A 12,218-nucleotide genomic window follows, 5' to 3' on the forward strand; every position below is an offset into this window, starting at 1 on the left:
GAGTAGTGTCCTCTCTTTCATTGTAAGCCTCAGGACATTTTTTTTATTTGTATGTAAATGTCTTTATTTTATCACGAGAGGAAACATGTATATTTAATTATTCATCATTTCATCAAATGATGAATTGTCATCTGTAAATGAACTTAGTTAATAAATATTGGTAATGTTATCCGAGTAATAAAATTTGGGGCATGACAATTTCGTTCAACACAAGAATAACAAATCAATATATATCAGTATGTTTCATCATCATCAACAAATCAATATGTGTAACGCCCTCAAAAATATACCCATTATATATATATCATTGACATGCATTATTTAAAGAAAACACTTTAATAATTCATTATAATATCCATCAGAGTCTTACTAAACAAAGCATTACATGTAACATCAAAGTAAATGCCCTACCGGCTTACATCTTTCCAAGCCAACACTTGGACACAAAGTATGAGTTCTAACTCAAATATAAATAAAGCCCTAGGCTTGAGTGTTTACATGTACTAGCAATGAGAAACAAATAACTAAAAAAAATAGTCTTCAAAATCCAAGTCCTTCCAAGCTAAGTCCTTGGAGGTAGCTTATCACCTGAACTTGAAAATGATGTTCCCATAAAGGGTGAGCCACAGCCCAGTAGAAATATACTAAACCACATATAAGCAATGAATAAAGCAATAGCATTCAACAGATGGTTAACCAAGATAATCAATTACTTCATTTTACAGTCTCATGACACTATTGTCTAAGACACGTTTTACTTTCCAATTTTATCAACATGGCTTAGAACCTGGCCAAACTTACAACAGTGAATTACATATATCATATTCACATCCTTCCAATATCAACAAACAAATGAGACTCAAGCTCAAATCAAAACACTTCATACTTCCAGATTGATACACATTTTAGTGCTGTATCAATAAAACACTTCTATATAAATAAGCACACATAAAAGTGATGCTAATGGAGTCCATCCCCTATCTCCTCCCAAACAAAATCCGGTTTAGAGGTCCATCCCCTATCTTCCCCTAAACCGTGGAGTACATCCCCTATCTCCTCCCACACAAAACAATGTACGCAAATGCAATGCTCAATCAATACACGTATTTTCTGTATCAATGCTATAGTCAAAATTAATGACTTAACCAATGTGATTAGTTTCAGTTATTCCTAATCCACATGCAATGTCTACAACAATCACGAATATCCTCCACCGATAGCCCAAAACAGTTATTTCTAAACTGAAAATAACTATGTCAACAATTCAATAGACAAATGATTCAAATTATCCAACTACGCCATTTAATCAATGAATTCTCCAATTCCATGAATTTAACCATCTTTTCCCAATTCCATGAATTAATTATACAAATTAATTTAATAATACAACTAGGGTTTTTCCCAAAATTTACCAAAGTATTCCCAACATATCAAAATACCAAAACTTAGAACAAAGCCTATAAAATGGAGTAGGAAATCCCTACCTCGAAGAAAACAACCCAAATGGTGAAGACAGAGATGAGAGCCCAAATACCAATGTGCTCCAAATCGCCAAATGTTCAGATTAAATGAAAGCCCTCGACTCCCTCTATATTTTTAATAAAGCAACTAGGGTAGAAACACCCTCTAAATAGATCAAATCTAAGAAAGAAGGTGAGTAGGGAGAGAGAGAAGTCGGACCTAGGGTTTGGAATCAAAAGAAGATGAAAAAGACTGATCAAAACCCGCTGCTGTGTATATAAACTGGACAGGCTCGCTCGAGCGAAGACTTGGTCGCTCGAGCGACCAGACACAGAGAAGCTACGCTCGAGCCAAGGAAGCCTTGCTCGAGCCAACAACCCAAAAGCTCGCTCGAGCGAAAGAAAACTCGATCGAGCGAAGAACTCAAACCCTCAGGTCTGTAACCAGACACACGCTCGAGCGAAGGAACTATCGCTCGAGCGAAGAACGAACTAACACGCTCGAGCGAAGAAAAGCTCGCTCGAGCCAAGAATGCACAGCTACAGGTCCAAATCAGACGCAACCTCTCGTTCGAGCTACCAAACCCCGGCTCGAGCGAAGAACCAAAAAAATAACATCTCGCTCGAGCGACAAACTCCTCGCTCGAGCGAAGATCCAAAATTCTGGACAGCAACACTTGGTTTCTAAACCCAACCAACCTGAAACAAACCTGTCCAACACATCCTATAAGTCCAAATGAGAAAATAAGGGACAACAACAACAATTATACAATGACAGAATCTACGGAACCTAAGTCCGGATACAATAATCAAAAGGGAGAAGACCGGGGTCGCTATAACCTCCCCCCCTTCAAAGAATTTCGTCCCCGATATTAAGCATAAGTTTTTTTTTTTTTTTTTGAAAACAGATTCTCGTTTTTTTTTTGACAATTCATTAGTAAACATCTTGACCCAAAACTGGTCATTTCATCTCTTTATCAAGAGGCATCTCACATTAAGTATATAACACAAACCTGTATCATTATTATGTATTATTCCTTTCAATGTTAACAATTCCCATATCATATTCAATCGTATGATATATACAACCCATTCAACAATGTACTCAACAGATGCAATATTACACTAAATTTCTATAATGAAGCAAGTTTCAAGATTCACCCATTTACCAATACAAACTCAATGTTTTACAACTTAAGACATATATAAAGCTCTTAAGTTCAACAATATAACAGAATCTAATTATAAGATTACAAATCAACAAGCATGTCCGGATATTTCTGGCGGACTTCCAACTCACGTTCCCAAGTGGCTTCCTCCACTCCGTGGTGTTTCCACAAAACTTTGACCAAAGGAATGGTTTTGCCTCGCAAAACTTGATCCCGCCTATCCAAGACCCGAACCGGTCTCTCCTCATACGAAACATCCTCATCAATCACTAAATCAGTCCAATCCAACACATGTGATGGATCCGGCTCATACTTCCGAAGCATACTCACATGAAACACGTCATGTACTCCGGACAACTGCGGTGGTAAAGCTAAACGATAAGCAGCCTCGCCAATCCTCTCAAAGATCTCAAACGGACCAATAAACCGAGGGGACAACTTCCCGCTCTTCCCAAATCTCATCAAACCCCGCCTAGGTGATATCTTCAGAAAGACATGATCACCCACCTCAAACACCAAAGATCTCCTACTACGGTCGGCATAAGATTTCTGACGACTCTGTGCTGTAACAAGTCTCTTACGGATAAGCTCAACTTTCTCCGTTGTTTCCCTCACCAACTCCGGACCCAACAGAGGTGCATCACCCACCTCAGCCCAACAAACAGGAGATCTACACGGTCGGCCATACAAGGCCTCAAATGGTGCCATACCGATACTAGACTGGAAGCTGTTGTTGTAGGCAAACTCCACCAACGGCAAGTGCCTCTCCCACGACCCACTAAAGTCTAGAACACAACCCCGCAGCATATCCTCAAGGATCTGAATAGTACGCTCGGACTGCCCGTCAGTCTGAGGATGGTAAGCCGTGCTAAAGGTCAACTTAGTGCCTAAGGCACTCTGCAAACTCTGCCACAACCTGGCAGTAAAACGAGGATCTCTATTTGAGACGATCGTCACTGGAACCCCGTGTAACCTCACTATGTCCCGAATGTACAAGTCGGCAAGATGATCTACCGAATCTCTCACGCGCATAGGAATGAAGTGCGCCGACTTAGTCAACCGGTCTACAACCACCCAAATAGCATCACTACCCCGCTGAGTCCTCGGAAGACCCACAACGAAGTCCATAGTGACGTGTTCCCACTTCCACTCAGCAATAGGCAAGGGTTGCAACAAACCCGCTGGCCTCTGATGTTCGGCCTTCACTTGCTGACAAGTAAGGCACTTAGATACGAAAGCTGCCACATCTCTCTTCATACCCCACCACCAGAACTGGCGACCCAAATCCCGATACATCTTAGTGCCTCCCGAATGCACCGTAAGGCGTGAATGATGAAAATCTCGGAGTACCTCTTCTCGATAAGACTCCGGCACAAACAGACGGTCTCGGTATCTCACACTGAGGTCGGGATACACTGCCAAACCCTTCTCAACCTTCCCACCAGAAATCTTCTCACGGAGGGTTTCTACCTCAAGGTCACCCCTCTGAGCCTCTAACACTCGAGTCACGAGTGTAGGCTGTACAACAACAGAAAACAAGGCCGCAGCCTCTACGGATTCGCCCAGAAGTAAGTCAAACTCCCCAAGTGTACCCAACATCCCCCATTCTCGGATGGCTATACTAGCTATGACACCAACAGGTTTTCTGCTAAGGGCATCGGCCACCACATTGGCCTTTCCCGGATGATAATGCAACTCAAAGTCATAATCCTCTATAAATTCCACCCACCTCCTCTGCCTCAAGTTCAAATCTTTCTGTGTAAACAAATATTTCAGACTCTTATGATCCGAGAACACCTCGAACCTCTCACCATAAAGATAATGCCTCCAAATCTTCAAGGCAAATATCACAGCTGCTAACTCTAGATCATGCGTAGGGTAATTCTGCTCGTGAATTTTCAACTGACGTGAGCCATAGGCAACTACTTTCCCTTCTTGCATTAACACACAACCCAGACCCTCTCGTGAGGCATCACAATAGACTGCATAACCCAACCCTCTCTCTGGAATAATCAATACTGGAGCGGTGGTCAGTCTAACTTTTAACTCCTGGAACGACTTTTCACAAGTCTCACCCCATACAAATTTGACTCCCTTCCGAGTCAGTCTAGTCAACGGTGACGCTAACCTGGAGAAATCTTTCACAAACCGACGGTAATACCCAGCTAATCCCAGGAAACTGCAGATCTCAAACACACTCTTAGGCTGTGCCCAATCCTGCACTGCCTCAACCTTAGATGCATCAACAGACACCCCTTCCCCGGATACCACGTGGCCTAAGAATTTGACTTCCCTCAGCCAGAACTCACACTTCCCAAACTTGGCATACAGCCTATGGGCTCTAAGTAACTCAAGCACCACTCTCAAGTGTTCCTCGTGCTCCTCCTCAGAAGGCGAATAGATAAGGATATCATCCACAAAAACGACTACAAACCAATCCAAGAATTTCCGGAAGATCCGGTTCATCAAATCCATAAAAACTGTCGGTGCATTGGTGAGCCCAAATGGCATCACCAGAAACTCATAGTGGCCATACCGTGTACGGAATGCCGTCTTCGGAATATCCTCCTCCCTGACCCTCAACTGGTGGTAACCCGATCTCAAGTCTATCTTAGAGAAACAACGGGAACCCTTCAACTGGTCAAACAGATCATCTATACGAGGCATAGGGTACTTATTCTTAACCGTAGCCCGATTCAATTTCCGGTAATCTATACAAAGTCTCAGAGCACCACCTTTCTTTTTAACAAAGAGGGCCGGTGCTCCCCACGGCGAAACACTAGGACGTATAAAGCCCTTATCTAGCAACTCCTGGAGCTGAATCTTCAACTCAACTAACTCGGCTGGGGCAAAACGATAAGGTGCCATAGAAATCGGCGCCGTGCCGGGCACTAGGTCAATAGAGAACTCAATCTCTCGATGCGGTGGCAAACCAACAAGATCCTCGGGAAAGACGTCCGAGTACTCACAAACCACCCTTGGCAACACAATCTGAGACTCATCATCCTCACTAATCGAAAGGTTAGCAAGTAGACCACTAAGCTCACTCCGTCCTCGCGGAACATACCCCGGTGGCAACACATTACCCACCCGGTCCCCCAGAAAATGAAAATACTCTCCGCTCACGGTACAACAAGTGACCCTCTGGCGGTAGCAATCAATAACTGCCCGGTATGACGATAACCAGTCCATACCCAAAATAACATCGAAACCTCTCATAGGCATAACTACAAAGAAAAATGGGATTCTATGGTAATCAACCTCTATATCACAACCCCTAACACCGTGCTTCAAAATCAATTCACCCTCAAGAGGTGACACTACACAAATAGGAGATGCTAACTGTGCTAACTCCAACTCCAAAACAGATGCAAATGCAGCAGACACAAAGGAATGAGATGCACCCGTATCAATCAAAACATTAGCAACCGAGTTGCAAAACAAGAAGGTACCTCTCACAACTGATGGTGCCGGTACAAGATCTTGCGCGGTAACAGCGTACACGCGCCCAGACGACCTCTGATCAACCTGCTCACCCCTAGGAGCATAAGATTGCTGCACTGACTGGGACGATGAAGCCCCCTGATTGGCCCTCGAGGCCTGACCCGACTGAGCTGGCTGATGACCCTGAATCTGCCTCAAACCAGATGCACCAGGTGTGCCACCCAACTGCGGGCAATACCTCTTCATATGCCCTGGCTGACCACATTGATAACACGAGAGTGGCTGGCCTCTACCCTGACTCTGGCTCTGAGATCGAGCCGAAGATGATGCTGCTCTCTGCACTCCTCCCCTCTGAGGACAAACTGGAGACTTGTGGCCCAGCTGGCCACACTTGAAACAGGTAATGTCTCCCTGACTGCCTTTTCCCGAACTGGCACTCAGCACAGGAAAAGTCGATCTAGAAAAGCTACCCTGAGACTGCTGAGGATTAAAACCCTTCTGTCTCCTACCATCACTCTGACCATCCTGACTCCTTTTGGAGCCCTTCTGTCCTTCCTCCTCCTCCTGCATCATAATTTCCATGTGGGCTGCAGCATCAACCATACGCCCATAATCCCGAATCATAGTTCCCCCAACTCTCAACTTGAGGCCACGCCTCAACTTCTTCTCAAACTCAATACAACGGCGTTCCTCAGACGCCACCAACTCAGGTGCAAATCTGGACAAACTAGTAAATGCAGCCTCAAACTCGGCCATTGAAGAACTCGACTGCTTAAGCTGACAAAACTGGTCTCTCAGCTTCTCCCTGACTGCTGGAGATAAGAACTTCTCCTGGAAAGCATTCACAAAAGCCTCCCATGTACCTCCTATACGACCCTTAGTAAACTTCCACCACTGACCCGCATCCCCCTTCAACTGGAAAGATGCCAAGGTCACTTTCAACCCCTCGTCTTCGATGCCAAGCATCTCAAACGTCTTCGTTGTCTGTTCGAGCCATTCATCTGCCTTAAGCGGCTCTTTAGGATCACCCACAAATTCATCCGGGTTAGATCGGAAGAACTCCCTCTTCAGAAAGGAAGGTCCTGCATCCGCAACAACAACCTGAGCTTGATTCTCAGCTCTGAGAATGCCTACTGACTCCCTGAATGCCCCTGCTATCTCTCGGGCTAGAGCGCCCATAGCCTGCTGGCCTACTGGCTCGGCCACATTGGCTTGGCCAATTCCCTCATGAACTGCCGGAATCTCCTTTGGCACAGGCACCTCCTGCCTACCCGGCCTACCACGCCTACCGCGTCCTCGTCCTGACATCCTAATAAAGGAAACAAAGACATTAGCACATTAATAAATGTGCTGAAGCTAAACACTCACGTCCTAATGCATTGGACAACAATAATTCATTCCACGTAAGCACATAATCACATAAGCACCTACGAATTTCATTCCCGGATAATGATAGTCCCAATGCGTTACTATAGTTCCGGTTGGAAGCACCAGTGATCAAGTGCCTTTCCAACAAGACTACTAGAAACTCAAGGGTCCAATCATCATCCCAGAAACTACATTCCATACCCACATAATCACATACACATGTTATCACATAAGCATATAACGTTACACTAAGTCTCTATCAAACGAGACGAACCCATTGTGATACTAATCACTTCCCACGTACCCAAAGTATTCAAACCCGGTACGCTCTGATACCAAGTTGTAACGCCCTCAAAAATATACCCATTATATATATATATATCATTGACATGCATTATTTAAAAAAAACACTTTAATAATTCATTATAACATCCATCAGAGTCTTACTAAACAAAGCATTACATGTAACATCAAAGTAAATGCCCTACCGGCTTACATCTTTACAAGCCAACACTTGGACACAAAGTATGAGTTCTAACTCAAATATAAATAAAGCCCTAGGCTTGAGTGTTTACATGTACTAGCAATGAGAAACAAATAACAAAAAAAAATAGTCTTCAAAATCCAAGTCCTTCCAAGCTAAGTCCTTGGAGGTAGCTTATCACCTGAACCTGAAAATGATGTTCCCATAAAGGGTGAGCCACAGCCCAGTAGAAATATACTAAACCACATATAAGCAATGAATAAAGCAATAGCATTCAACAGATGGTTAACCAAGATAATCAATTACTTCATTTTACAGTCTCATGACACTATTGTCTAAGACACGTTTTACTTTCCAATTTTATCAACATGGCTCAGAACCTGGCCAAACTTACAACAGTGAATTACATATATCATATTCACATCCTTCCAATATCAACAAACAAATGAGACTCAAGCTCAAATCAAAACACTTCATACTTCCAGATTGATACACATTTTAGTGCTGTATCAATAAAACACTTCTATATAAATAAGCACACATAAAAGTGATGCTAATGGGGTCCATCCCCTATCTCCTCCCAAACAAAATCCGGTTTAGAGGTCCATCCCCTATCTTCCCCTAAACCGTGGAGTACATCCCCTATCTCCTCCCACACAAAACAATGTATGCAAATGCAATGCTCAATCAATACACGTATTTTCCGTATCAATGCAATAGTCAAAATTAATGACTTAACCAATGTGATTAGTTTCAGTTATTCCTAATCCACATGCAATGTCTATAACAATCACGACTATCCTCCACCGATAGCCCAAAACAGTTATTTCTAAACTGAAAATAACTATGTCAACAATTCAATAGACAAATGATTCAAATTATCCAACTACGCCATTTAATCAATGAATTCTCCAATTCCATGAATTTAACCATCTTTTCCCAATTCCATGAATTAATTATACAAATTAATTTAATAATACAACTAGGGTTTTTCCCAAAATTTACCAAAGTATTCCCAACATATCAAAATACCAAAACTTAGAACAAAGCCTATAAAATGGAGTAGGAAATCCCTACCTCGAAGAAAACAACCCAAATGGTGAAGACAGAGATGAGTGCCCAAATACCAATGTGCTCCAAATCGCCAAATGTTCAGATTAAATGAAAGCCCTCGACTCCCTCTATATTTTTAATAAAGCAACTAGGGTAGAAACACCCTCTAAATAGATCAAATCTAAGAAAGAAGGTGAGTAAGGAGAGAGAGAAGTCGGACCTAGGGTTTGGAATCAAAAGAAGATGAAAAAGACTGATCAAAACCCGCTGCTGTGTATATAAACTGGACAGGCTCGCTCGAGCGAAGACTTGGTCGCTCGAGCGACCAGACACAGAGAAGCTACGCTCGAGCCAAGGAAGCCTTGCTCGAGCCAACAACCCAAAAACTCGCTCGAGCGAAAGAAAACTCGATCGAGCGAAGAACTCAAACCCTCAGGTCTGTAACCAGACACACGCTCGAGCGAAGGAACTATCGCTCGAGCGAAGAACGAACTAACACGCTCGAGCAAAGAAAAGCTCGCTCGAGCCAAGAATGCACAGCTACAGGTCCAAATCAGACGCAACCTCTCGTTCGAGCTACCAAACCCCGGCTCGAGCGAAGAACCAAAAAAATAACATCTCGCTCGAGCGACAAACTCCTCGCTCGAGCGAAGATCCAAAATTCTAGACAGCAACACTTGGTTTCTAAACCCAACCAACCTGAAACAAACCTGCCCAACACATCCTATAAGTCCAAATGAGAAAATAAGGGACAACAACAACAATTATACAATGACAGAATCTACGGAACCCAAGTCCGGATACAATAATCAAATGGGAGAAGACCGGGGTCGCTATAATATGTGTATAATTAACACAGATTAAATTTATTTTTTTAGCAATACAAATTTAAATTTAATTTAAATTTGTTTTCAGTATCATGATGAAAACAATTTGTTTTCAGTATCATACAGATTTAAATTAAAAAAAATTAATCTGAAAAAAAGAGATCTGTTTTCAACAATAATACCAACAATCATCACACGGATCAAATCACAGAGAGAGAGAGAGAGAGAGATAACAGATCTAACAAATCTGAGTACAGATCTAACATATCGGAGTACACCTCCATCGTCTGGCACAGATCTGAGCGACGCTAGTGACTAGGCTCTATAGCGAGATCGACGGTGGCAGTGGCAGTGGGTTTGATGGTGGTGAGAGAGAGACGGACCTTCTACGACAGTAGTAGTGGCGGTGGCCATGAGGAATAGAGAGAGACGATGTAGAGAGAGAGAAAGAAAGAGAAACCAAAGCGAAGCGAAGAGAAGAGAAGAGAGAGAGAGAGAGAGAGAGAGAGAGAGAGAGAGAGGGGGACGTCAGGGCCAGCGGTGGTGGTGGTGGTGTCGCCGTGTCAGTGACTGTGAGAGTGAGAGAGTTGAGAGAGAGAGAGAGGGAGAGAGAGAGAGAGAGAAAAGAACGAGAGAGTTGTGAGAGAGTGAGAGAGTTGAAAAAGAGAAGAACGAAAGAGTGAGAGAGTTGAGAGAGAGAGAGAGACAGAAGATAAGAGAGTCAGAGAGTGGGAGAGATATTTATATAATACAACTAAACATAGAGGTATATAGGTAGGGGATGCTTCGGGGAAATTTCAGGGCAGGGCAAAGCTGGGGTCGGGCCCGAGAGAACCTATCCCCATCCACGGCTCGAAAATGATCGGGGATGTATTTTTCAATACCAGAACTGGCCTTATGGGGAATAATTTTTGGGGAAAACCCTATTTATTGGGGCGGGGCGATCCGGGTCCCCGTCAAGCCGGGTTCATATTGCCATCCCTACTTTCAATGCAGGTGAAATTAGGAAAAATATTGATTACCACTCCGCGTCTTGTTATCGTTTAACAAAAAAAAGATTATAAATAAAATTAAATAAAAAGTTTTATTTTATAATAATCTAATAATATTATAATTTTTATTGTAAATTGAGATTGTTCAGTCACTTAGGCCTCGTTTGGGGAAAACATATTTTAATCAAAATGTCAAAAAATCAATTTTTGACAATATAACTTGTTAAATCACTCTTTTTATTTTCTGTACATCTTTTTTGTAAAAAGTTAAAAAATTATTAAAATAATATATTTCCAAATGAGGCTTTAACAATTAGACTATCACCTATTGACAATTTTTTTATCATAAATTTTTATTGTTTAAGGTTTTAATTTTTTTTTAAAATTTTGTTAAATAAGATCTTATTTTAATATTTAATCTGAAATTTTTAAAAATCTTAAATTACTATTACCACTATGTGATATAACTATAATGTCTAATTTATTTATTTATTTATTTATTTATTTTATTTTATTTTGTGAAAATGGTTTTGGAAAATCCCTCTCTTTTCCACACGTTTTTGATCACCACCATCTTTCCACTTACCAATTATCACACTCTTCATCTCATTTTTTTTTTTCAAAATGTTTAGGACCCCTTTTGGAGATGACCCCCACACCCCCAAAGTGATCCTGACTCTCCATGTATGTGTGGAGTCCACTCATGTATGTGGACCCCATGTATGTGTAGGGTCCACATCATGAGTGGTTCAGATTTATAGGAGTCTTGTGGGGTGGGATCTCAATCATTACTTTTTTTTTTTTCCCCGCATGTCCCCTCTTTGGTCTCCCAATGTTCTCTTGTTCACATTTACATAAAAATTCTATTGTTTGTCTCACACACACACACACACACACACACACACACACATATATATATATATATATATATTTATGATCAAATATCTGGGTCTCGACTAATCTTAGGATCCATACAAAGTGTCCTTTCGCGTGAATCGAGCAAAACTCGCAAGTGTGGCACCAAGTAGTGAATTGCTCCTAATGGGAGTTGAACCTAAGATCTAAAGAGTGCATACCCCTAAACCCTAAGTAGCACTCACTAGGCCAATCCCTCCGGGTTTGTCTCATATATATATATATACATATATAATAATTTTAAATAATTTTATTAGAATATATCGATATTAGTGATACAGTTAAATATTAATCTGTATTAGACATTATTAATTGGTATGAGAATATCATAAGTTAAAAATACTAATATGTATCGACTTATATTTAAAACTTTGGGTTGTTTTGGAAAGTTGATTAAAAACTGATTTTTTTTTTACTTTTTTTTTTTGAAAAAACGTGTAAAAAAAAGTAGAGAGGATGATATAACTCAAAATAGGTTAAAAACTAGCTTTCGGCTTTTTATGTTC

Source organism: Camellia sinensis, chromosome 15 (assembly GCF_055761805.1).
Source record: "Camellia sinensis isolate YWXY chromosome 15, ASM5576180v1, whole genome shotgun sequence".
Taxonomy (NCBI): domain Eukaryota; kingdom Viridiplantae; phylum Streptophyta; class Magnoliopsida; order Ericales; family Theaceae; genus Camellia; species Camellia sinensis.